Below are 12,565 nucleotides of genomic sequence, written 5' to 3' on the forward strand. Positions count from 1 at the left end.
ATCATACTGTTACTTGAAAGAAGTTTCTCTGAATGACTATCAGTGTTAGAAACATCATAGAAAAATTTGATTTTAGACATGGCACCCCACATGATGGAAGTCTGAATGATTATTTCATTGACTCTAAGAATTCAGATCCAATAAATGGATCGTTCAATTCTTTTAAAGCCAATGTAGACTAGCTATCTTTTATTCATTATATTACTTGTATATAGAGTATAGTAGCCAAATTTGACAGGAAAGGAGCAACTGAAAAAGAAAACATAAAAAATGAGATTGTCTGAGCTTGACAATAGCAATTATATGATTCTAAAAGTACTTCAGATGTCCTACCATTATATTTTGAGGAATAGTAAGAAAATAAGTAAAAGAAATATCTTGGGTACCATTATGAACAATAGAAAAAATAATCTTTTTCTTCTAAACTTTGCACATTTTTTATGCATTTTTAGTGGAAGATGGAAGATTTTTGTAACCTGCCTCATTTACTCCAATACAACAGAGAAGACATAAAAGTAAAACAAAGACACATCTTGCAGGTAGAGTGAAGTCAAATACTTCACTGTGTTTATCATACAAAGATATACCACCTCAGCCCCTACCTCCACATACCATTATTTACCTTTTGTGTGTCCGTACATTATGGAAGAAGTGAGGAGCTTCTCTTTTATAAGTGCACTAATTCCATTCCTATGACCTTGGTGTGCATGTCATAATGTCCTCCTAATGGTCTTTCCTCCTAATACCATAACTTTGGAGAATAGGATTTCAACATATGAATTTGGGTGGACACTCATTAAAAATAGCAAAAGATGGAAATCATACTTGCACACCTAGGAGGTTACAAATTTAGGCTCAATGCCAGTTATGAGGTAGGCATGGTGACACTCACGTGAAATTTCACCAGGCTGAGAAAAGAGGATTATGAACTTGAGGCCAGTTTGTGCTCCACAGACATCTTGTCGAACACACACACACACACACACACACACACACACACACACACACACACACACACACACACACACACACACACACACACACACACCCCACAATCTGTACATAGCCCTGTTGATATACATGGGGGCCTATGTAGTATCATACAATTTACTGAGATTATTTATTTGCTAACTGTCTTCATCAGGCCACATTTTAGCTAAGGAGTTGCATAGTCCTTTGAACTTGTAGGTTTCAACTACTTTGACATTTACTATTTGAGAAAGGCATAATTCTTAAAAAAAAAAAGAGAAAGGCATAATTCTAGCATATAAGGACAATGCAACAGTGATATTCACATGACACTATGTTGGAAATGAACTTCATAACTTGGGCAGAGCCAGGGAGGGAGAAAAGTAGGAGAAAAATGAGGGAGGGGTAACAATATTTGATAAGAAATGTACTTATTACCTTCCTTATGTTACTAACCCCTCTGTATCACCTTTACAATAAAATACAAGCAAATTATAAAAAAGACATATTATGTTTGATTACATTCTTTTCCTGTTCCACCCTACTTCCAAATAAAGCCACAACTTGTGGTACTGACACTAAGATATATAAGATCTTATGTCAAGGAGCTTGTTGAGATTTTCCATTAATACACTAACTTTTAGTGTTACCAAGAACACTATGGGGAACTTTCAATCAAAACTGATACTTTGGAAAATGTGATTTCAAACACACAGGAATTGTGCTGGGTTCATATGTTAAGTTATTACATTACCTGGTTTTAATTATAGCAGTAAGCACAATAGGTAAGTGACATAAAGCTTACAAGGGTAGCTAAAAGAGAAACTCTAGCAAGTTTCTAGCTACATACCTATCTATAAAATAGGATTTAAATAGTCTCAATAGAGCTTCTATTTTCAGGTGAATGAGTTTAGTGTTACATTTATCACTGTTGACAAGAATGGCCACAATGCAGTTACACAAAGGTTGGAGGCACAAGAAATACATTTCTCAGAGAGAAGACAGACCCATGGGTACATAGATTAACCCAGATGCTGACACAGAAGCTCTTGGTGGAAGAACAGCTCTCAGAACTTGGTAGTTTCTGTAGACAGACCATAGCCTATACTTATTTTGCCAAAATTCTGAATTGGAATAAATAATAAGGGAATTATGTTATCTTTAGATTTGTATCCTTAATAAGAAAAGTTTATTTATTGATCATTACAAAAACTTTTTATTTTCAAAAATACATTTTTCACAACTACTGTTGCAATACTTTTTAAAACACTTCCTTATGGTTATCTTATTTTTGATATAAAAATCTGGTTAAAATTTTGATTTTATCATTCAATATCAGTGTGACTTTAGTATTGAGATCTTTTATTTGAAAGATGGAGATAGAAATAGTTTCTCTCTTATAAGTTTACTCTTAGGACTGATAGCTAGAAAATTACATTATCATAATTGCAACTGATACGTTCAACATTGTCCCCTATTTGAACAACAGTGTGCAAAGTTATTTGGATTACTTTACCTCTTTTCACCCTAGGTATTGAGTTCGAATTCTGTGTGTTCCTCATATTTTGTGGACTTTCTTTCATAAGTACCTGAAGTGCAATTTTTAAGTCCCCCATTCAGGTATATTTTACTATCAAGGAATTAACATAATCAATATGGGATTAGTTTAATCATTAACATTTTAAAATATATATTTGTTAATTATTAGGAACCATAAAGATAAAGATGGATGAGTGAAATCACTTCACATCTTGATTATTTCACAATTATTACTGTATGGAAATACTACGTTGTACTCAATAAACATGTATAATTGTAATAGGACAGTTAAAAATGGCATAATATTTGAGAAAGACAAATAATCTCAGTTATAGTATAGCAGAATCAACACTGGATGACTATATCAGATTTTACCCCTGAGGGGTTTATCATTAATTAAGTCAACATTTTTGGAAATGTTTCCTCTCGAAAACATGAAAGAATGATTCGTGGTATCACTTTATTTAAAAAAAAATGTATAAACATCCACATTCAGGTGATTCATACCTGTAAATGTAGCTCCTCAGGAAGCTGAGATCTGAGGATTGAGATTTGAAACTAGCCTGGGCAGAAAAGTCCATGAGACTCTTATCTCCAATTAACCCCCAGAAAAGCTGAAATTGGAGCTGTGGCTCAAGTTGTAGAGTGCTAGCCTTGGTCAAAAAAACTCAGGGACAATGCTCAGACTCTGAGTTCCAGCCCCAAGGTCAGCACAAAAAAAATTCTAAGAACAGTTCCAAAATTCACATGAAATCTCGAAAGACTGTTTAGCCAACACAAATTTGAAAATGACAGAATGAGAAGCCTTATATGTTTTCATAGCATGCTACTAAGTAACAGTAATCAAGATGATGTGATACTGGCTTAGATAGGTAGATAGATGGATAGGTAGATAGATGGATAGGTAGATAGATGGATAGGTAGATAGATGGATAGATAGATGGATAGATAGATCGATAGATAGATCGATAGATAGATAGATAGATAGATAGATAGATAGATAGATAGATAGATAGATAGATAGATAGATAGATAGATAGATAGATAGATATACTGATGGACATAGGGTGGACAGAGGGACAGAGGAGGCAGACAAATGGATAGAATGCTAAGACTAAACACTGGAGAAGAGAATCTCATCAACAAATGGTGTATGGAAAATGAGATACCACGTGTAAAAGGATGAAGTTGGACTCTTACTTACACCATATACAAGAGCTAACTTAAAATGGATTAAACATCCAAATGTATGTCCTAAAAGTGTATAAGTATTCAAAGAATATAAAAAGAAGACTTAACTCCATATATATGCCAAAAATTCATCAATAGAGTACCAAAAAAACTCACAGAACGATAGCAGATGCTTTGAAATAGTTTATTTGTTAAGGGGCTACAATCCAGAATGAATCAAGAACTTGTTCATCTCGACTAGAAAAATATCCCACAAATAACTAAAAATGGGCAAAGAAAAAAATACATAAAAATGGATAAAAGACTTAAATAGAAAAAAATCTCCAAAGGGAGCAACAGATAATCTCCAGGGACTGCAGGTATAACTCCTCCTCCTCAGCTGAGGGTAGCTTTGAAGGGAATGATCCTTCAGGGCAGGGGCGATTCTGGCTTCTGTGGACCAACTCCAGCAGGGAAGGACTGCACGTCTGGTCCGCCACTTCCTCAGGGGCTCAGGCGCATTCATGCCCATGGAGCTTCTCTTATGGTGTCAAAGGCCCTGGCCTCCATCTCCTTAGGCGCCAGCATACGCTGGGTGGGTGAGAAGAATAACAGGTTTGTAGGAATCACAGTGATGTCCAGAACACCAGCGCCAATGGGCATGGGACAGACAACCCTCCAGGCATCCAGCGTCAGGGTGGCCTAAGGGCTTGTGCTTCTGCTAATCACCTAGCTGGCGTCCCCTCCTCCTCCCCCTCCCTCTTAACCGTGACTACCTTCAGAAAAAGGCTACAGGTGCTTAGGCCGCAAAGCCACTGGGCAGGGCCCAGATGGCTAGCAAGGAAGACCTTGGAGACGCGCTGTGGGTCTTAGACTGGGTGCAGAGCAACCATGTGACAGATTTCCAAGACATGCTTCATTAACTAGACATCAGAAAAGGAAGACAACCTGGGCATTTGTGGCTCATGCCTGTAATCCTAGCTACTTCGGATGTTGAGATCTGAGGATGGCAGTTTGAAGCCAGCCTGTGCAGGAGAATCTATGAGACTCTATCGCCAATTAACCAACAAAAAGCCAGACGTGGATCTATGGTTGAAGCAGTAGAGCATGAGCCTTGAGCACAAAATCTCAGGGACAACTCCCAGGCCCTGCATTCAAGCCCTATGACCAACACACACACACACACACACACACACACACACACACACACACACACACACACACACACACACACACACACACACACACACACACACACACACACACACACACACACACACACACACACACACACACACACACACACACACACGAAGACCATGTCAAATCCTTACCTCAAGTGATGATCCATGTTTTCAGTGACCATGTAACAGCCTGGGGTGGGATTGTAACTCTCATTTCTTTTGGTGCCTTTGTGGCCAAACATTTGAAGTGTAGAGACCAAAAAAGTTGCATTGAACCATTATGGTATCACAGATGTTCTTGTAAGGACAAAATGGTACTGGTTAGTCAAACAAAGAAGCTGGGGTGGGCTTGTGAAATTCTACCATGTAGAGGACCTAGAAGGTAGCATCAAAAATATGCTGCTGGCTTTTGCTGTTGGTGCAGCTTTTGGTGTTCGAGTAGGAGTTGGTTTGGCATATCTCATAAAATAGCCTTAATGGTGCAATAGCTGACTCTTAACCAACTCAGTCACCCAAACTGCATACATCTGTGAAATCAAATGTATTGACCAGCTTGGACTTCAAACTGCCTAAGCTGTTACCTCCAAGAGTTCCATGCTAACAAAGTAGTCAGAAAGAAAGTAGCAAGAGGATTATGGCTGACAGAATAATATGGGGTAAAAGTAGTCCCCCTTGAAGTATCAATTCTGAAAGAAGCGAAATTCACTCTCATCAATAAGCAAACTTTGATTGGGAGGCTGTGGAGGAAGACTTGAACTCAGTGAAGATGACAGATGGAAAGATCCATCTTGTCTAGAACCAGAAAAATGGCCAGGAACCAGGCTAGCCAGAATTCAGTAAATATGCCAGCAGAATTCCTTACTTTCCTATAGTATTAAAAGCAAAGTATCAACAATGCCAGTGAGCTGTGTAAAATGGACTTAAACTACAAGTCATCAAACCATAACTAAAAGCCTCAGTATTATACAACAGTGTGTAAAGGGAAGCTTTTTGTCTCCTCAATTAGCTTTCCCAGGTTTATATCTTGAAGACAAAGCCCAAGTGTTAGGGACTTTTATTATTTGTTCTGCTTTAACATGGTTTGAATGATTTGTAGTTTATTAGCTTAATAATGGCCAAAAAGACTTGAAGTTCACAGGTTACTAATGCAGAATATCCACAATTTAAAAAAAATTATATATATATAGAGTTTTATTTCATAATAGTGATGGAAGACTTGAATTTAATTTTTTCTCATACTCTTTGCAAATTCTCTAGTAAGGAATATGTTTCTTAAGTATTTTATATTCTAAATTTTGTCCTGCTCTATTCTAGAATATATACAAAACCTATTGATGTAAGTGCTGATAATTCTATGGGCTTAATTTTCCAGACTGGTTTTGGTAAGAATTCTCTCCATAGACTTTTCATTGAGAATGTGATAGAGAGATTTGAGGAATTTAAATTAGCCCATCAACTTTGTTATATGTAAGATTTCAATAATAGAGTGAAAGTAGAGTTTTATAGTTGGGGGATGGTTGGAATGCTCAGATGACTTAAAAATAATGGGCTCTGATGAAGCACTCTCTCACTGGTGGTCCTTCCATTTGACCTAATTTAACTAAGGAAATCTAAACTGAATTTATGAGCTCATCTTTAACACTTTTGCTGAAAGATTTTCAGCTGTTCTAAGTGGGACTTACTAGTCGTGTGTGTATAAAAATATTACATCAAGTGGATAAGAGACATTTGACTCCTGTTTACTTAATAAATTATAAAATGATGGCTTGAAAAAGCAGATGATAGTCTTAACCATGGTGCCCTTAGGTAGCTTGCTTGTTAAGTATAGGTTCAAGCCCATTATTATCAATATACTTATCATTTATTTTCCATTAAAAGAGAAAAATCGCCAAGGAAATATACACATATTAATTCCTAGTTTTCCTCTACTGAGTCTCTGAACTTTACTACAATTTCTTGATTCTGGTAGCTATATATTACGATTTAATATCAATAGTGATTCACCCAATATTAATATATCCCTTTAAGATTTTTTGAAGTTATTTGAGGAACAAATTTTCCCAGATAAATTTTAGAGTGAATTTATTATATAAATGTTTGTAAGATTTTTGAAGCAATATACTAAAACTACACATCAAATTGCGAATTAAAAAATTAAGCCATCTAATTTATGAGCATGATATTTATCAGCATTTATATATTTTAGTTAATTTCATAAGTATTTTGAAATGTTGGCATATAAGCATTGTGCATATCTGTAAATTCATTAAATTTATAGTTTTCAACTATGGAATAATAGTATATAATTTAATTTTAGTATCACTTTCTTCATGTCTTCTATTATTGTGCAAGAATTTGATTAAGGAGCCAGGTGTGGTGATGTCTGATGTTTATGTTCCTAACCACTCAAGAAACTTCAATGGAGAGGATTCGAGTTCAACACCAGCTGGGCAAACATTGACAAGTCATGAAAAGGCTGGGTTCAGAGGCGTTACTGTTATCCCAGCTACAGTAGGAGTGTGCATAGGAGAATCTTGGCCCAGGTTATTCTGGACATACATATAAGATCTTATCACAAAAAGCACCAGAGCAAAAAGTGGTAGAGGCATGGCTTAAATGATAGAGTACCTGCCGAGAAAATGTTAGGCTTGGGGAACCCTAGTGCCACAAAAAAAAAATTAATTGAATTTTTTGTGTGTTTTATATTGCATTCAACAATCTTGCTGACCTCTAACGGCAGCCATTTCCATCTAGGCTAAAGGGGGATTACCACGTGTCCTGGTAGAAGGCCTGTAATTGGTGCAAATATAATCTTTCGTTTGCGTGAGCATCTGCCAAGATTGGTACAAACAGCCTTGCCACACCCTTCTATCTGATCTTGTAAGCAGGTTCTTTGACTCACAGGCTTACCTGATCAGGGAGCATCCTCTGCTGCTTGGCATGGTAGCATTAAGCCTTTTGTTGCAAGATCTTTTTTGTCTATTTTTTGCCATTAGTAGAGTAGGCTGTGTTGGTAACATGAGAAGAGGAAAACAGGAGCAGCAGCAAAGCAATAGTAGTGAAGGTCCAAAGTGACAGCAGTGACATCAATGGTGGAGTTGCAGTAGCAATGAGATAGATGAAGAGTTCCAGAGGCCAGCTAGGACAGAACTACAGGTTGCCAAGGTGATAAGGACAAAGAAGGAGAGAGAGAGAGAGAGAGAGAGAGAGAGAGAGAGAGAGAGAGAGAGAGAGAGAGAGAGAGAGAGAGAGAGAGAGAGAGAGAGAGAGAAAGACAGAGAGACAGAGAGACAGAGAGACAGAGACAGACAGAGAGAGAGAGAAAGAGAGAGAAAGAGAGAGAGAAAGAGAGAAAGGAAGAGAACTGGAGCTAAAGAAAGAGAGAAGGCTATGAAGGGCCATAATTGGTCTGGTCACTGGAAGATTTCCAGAGAGCTACTGAGATTTAAGGGTCAAGGTTTGTAAGATACCCTAGATACCCTAGGATCAAGAACTATAACACTAGCTGTTATCAAGGGAAGAGGATTTTGACACCTTCATCCTGAGTGCTGTAACACTTATTGCTGTAGGGCTAAGAGTCTCTGTACCTAAGGCCACTTATTGCTATAGGGCAAAGAGTTTCCCTACCTAAGGCCTATACAAGAGTTGTAACTCCAGAAGGCATCACCAACTGCTGCTTATTGGTATCTGCTGCCACTACTTACTGCTGCCAAAAAAGATGAGGATTATAAAAAGCTGCCAAGTGTGTGAGCCAAGATGGTTAAAGCCCAAAGCAATAAGCCGCCAACATGAGTGCCTAAAGCTGTAAGTCCAAGCTTCTGAAGTATGGATCAATACGCCCTTGGCTCCCAGAGTTTGGAGCTATAAGCCTCTGGATCTGCCAGTACAGTCCTTAGACCTTGGGCACTGAAGAGCCCAGAAAGTGCTTTATTCCTCACCTAGTAAAACGCCTATCCAAGTAGAGCAGAAAGACCCCAACCAGCTGATCGGTAGGCAAAGCACAAGTCCCTCTTACTCTTAGGTCTCAAGTTGACCTTAAACTATGTCTCTTGCTTTCAGAAATGTAGAGTCGTCATTTACATGCCACCAATGATTGTGAGGCTTAATGAACTATCAAGGGCTTTTAGATATTTACTTATTGTAGCACATCACTAAACAGTTCTATAATATTTACATTCATCTTCATAAGCATAAAGAATCCATATACAATTATGCATGCATATTCAGATGAAAATTATGATACAATTATGTGTCAAAGGCCACTGGATTTGCCTTATGAAATTTTATCTTAAACTATTAATCCTTGAAGTATTCTAACATTTGACACTTTTGAGATGTAGCTGAATTAGTCAGTATTACCATGTGCATCTCTGCTTGTAAAGGACATCAGGCTCTGAACTTCAAGATTAGCCTCAAAGAAAAAGTAACAGGTTAGAAATGTTCTGAGATAATGTTTCAAAGGTACAGTACTTTCCTAACACCTACTTGTGACACTGTTATATTAGTCTGTTTTTTTTTATTTCTGTCAAGTTTTTAAAAATTCATCATTAACTGGGCGCTGGTGCCTCATGCCTGTAATCCTATCTACTCAGGAGGCTGACATCTGAGGAATGTGGCTCCTAGGCAGGAAAGCCTGTGAGACTCTCATTTCCAAGTAACTACCAAAAGAAAAAACTCAGAAAGTAGAGCTGTGGCTCAAGTGGTAGAGCACTAGCCTTGAGCAGAAAAGCTCAGAACAGTGCTTAGACTCTGAGTTCAAGCCCCAGGACCAGCACTTACGTATGTGTGTGCTTGCACCCACCCCCACACCCCACACATCTTCATTGTCATAAATGAAGTGGCTCAAGTTGCTATGAACAAGAAAATGAAGCAAGAGCTTCAGGGCCTAAGTTCAAGTCTTGTTACCAGCAAAACAAACAAAAACGAACAAACAAAAACAAAACCCAAAACCAAAACCAAAAATACCCAAACCTACCTTTAGTATTAATGTTTTTCATTGACCAATACTAATTTGATACATTTTTGGGGTGTGATGGGATGTTTTTATGTATCTGTATAATGTGGAATGATTAAATCAAACTAGTATATACATCCTCAGCTTACCAACCATCTTAATGGTGAAATATTTGAAATGTACTGTCTTAGTTATTTGAAATATACAGTCATCTTACTGTACAATATAGCTGTGAAAGTGTGGCTCAGGGATAAAGTATTGTGATTGAACTGCTGAGTTTCTATTACAGTGCACGTGCGTGAATGCGTGTGCACACACACAGAGATAAACATCCCCTCATTTATATGGAACATTGTCCCCTTTGACAAATGCTTCTCTATTCTGTCCCTCTTCATATTCCTCAGATTCTTGCAAGCATCATTCTACTTTCTACTTCTATGAATACAATTTTATTAGATTCCATATGTAAATGACATCATACAGTATGTGTTTTTGCTTAGCATATTTTAGCATAATGCCTACCAGATGTATCTATATTGTTATAAGTGGTTGGATTTCCATATTTTTAAAGACTGTATCATATTCCATTGTATATATCTACCATATATTACTCACCCATTTTCCATTGAGGATCATTTAGCTTGATTTTAAATCTTTTTTTGTATAATTCTAAAATAAATATGAGATTGAACACTTAATTCTGAATATATTGATTCTATAAGCAGATGAGCATTGTAGTATCTTCACAGGGTCTTAGAGTCAATCTATTGTGGATATAGGTAGAGGGTTGATAGACAGCCAAATTGACAAGATGGGAGAGCTCTGAGGGAATTTCTTTTCTAGGATGTTAAAAACCAATGAAAAAGGTTCTATAACAGTAAAATTTAAAGTTGAAGTTATCTCCCAGAGTGTACTAACTAGGAGAGGGCAAAGGACATCTTTCTGGAAATCTGAATATATTCTGTGTTGATCCAAGTTTACATATTTGAAAATTTGTTGAGTTTTATACTTGGGATGTTTTTACTAAAATATTTTAAATAGATATGATTTTTGTGCCTATTCTTGTAAAATGTATTGCTGAGTTGACATTTCTTGACTTGTTGCTATTTGACTGGCCTGAGTCACTGAGTCATATTTCTGGACTGTGCTCCTGAGCAAATGCTGCTTAAAAGTAGGCTTGTTATAATCTTCTAGAATGCCAATCATATAAATCATAATTTTCTATTGTCTCTGCTCTTGCTCAACATGTTTTGTTAGAGCTAGCATTCTACTACTTGAGTCATGATTTTATCCAACATTTCAAGAGTTATTTACAGATAAGAGTCTCTCAAATTTGCCTGCCAGGCTGGCTTTGAACTGCAATCTTCAATTCTCAGCCTCCTGAATAGCAAGGAATATGAGTATGAGCTACTGGTATCCAGCATAAATTTCTTTTATTTTTGTGCCAGTACTGGAGCTTAAACTCATGCTCTTGTGTTCTAGCTAGGATTTTTGCTCAACACTGAAGCTCTACCAATTGAGCCACACCTCCATTTCCTAATTTATTATTGTTAAACATAAAAGCTAACTTCAAGTATAATTTACAAGGGTTGGGAATGTGGCTTAGTGGTACAGTGCTTACCTAGCATGCATGAAGCCCTGAGTTTGATTCCTCAGTACCACATAACCAAAAAGAACCAGAAATGGTTCTGTGGTTCAAGTGGTAGAGTGCTAGCCTTCAGAAGAAGCTCAGGGATAGAGTGTAGGCCCTGAGTTCAAGTCCCAGGACTCAAAAAAATTAAGAAAAATTAATTCACAGCTACATATATACATGTAGTCAGCACAATTGGTGCAATGAATTGTCAGCTATTGTTTAAATACTACATGGATCCATTATTTTGGATTACTGGTATGAATTTTTAAAAAAGTTACTTAGGAAACTTTTTATATTTTCTTATTGAAAATAAATGACTTATAAAATTCATATTAGTTACTATTTTCTTACATGGCTTATTTTCAAATATGCCATACTATAACAAATCATGCCCACACCTGGAAGAAAAATATAGCCTCAATTTCAAAACCATATTCCAAATGGGACTGTAGGTCCACAGACAGGAAAGTAGACTCAGCTAAAAACATTCAGGTTGCTAAGACATCTGCTGAGGTGTTGAGTTTTGCTTTTGCTAAAGTTTTCCCAGTCCTCTGTGAGTGATTGTCCCAGATAGAAAATCACAAAGGGAATTGATTCTCAAGGATGAAGCAGAAGTCGTTTGTTTTTGTTTGTTTATCTTTGGAAACCATACAATGCTTCCTCAGCATTGTCTGTCTGATCTTTGAAATGGGAGTCAATTTTTATTCCCTGGGGATTATGTTTGTACTAGACACAGTCTTGAATATCATTTTTATTTTCAGGACTATCTGTACTTTAATTGATGGCCTTGACATATTATTAAATATATCCATCTTTTTCCAATTAAAAGTTCCTGTTAGGGGCCAAGTGGTACTGTCAGCATTACCATGACTGAAACAAGGTATGGAAGGAAGAAGAGGATTGTTCATGCCAGTAGAAGTGGTAGAGTCACAGAATGAATTGAATTTCTTTCAGATGAATCTTTTATGGGTCAGCAGATTTATTCTGAGTTACTTAAAAAGCAGTTAACATTCCATTAGCGACAAACTGTGATCTGTGTCAGCAGTATGAGGCACTCTTCAGTCATCTATTTTGGTTCAAGAAGTCATGGCAAAAAAATGCAATTACTTGGTATCT

The sequence above is a fragment of the Dipodomys merriami genome, unplaced genomic scaffold, assembly GCF_024711535.1.
Source record: "Dipodomys merriami isolate MVZ:Mamm:240054 unplaced genomic scaffold, mDipMer1.0.p SCAF_3, whole genome shotgun sequence".
Lineage (NCBI taxonomy): Eukaryota > Metazoa > Chordata > Mammalia > Rodentia > Heteromyidae > Dipodomys > Dipodomys merriami.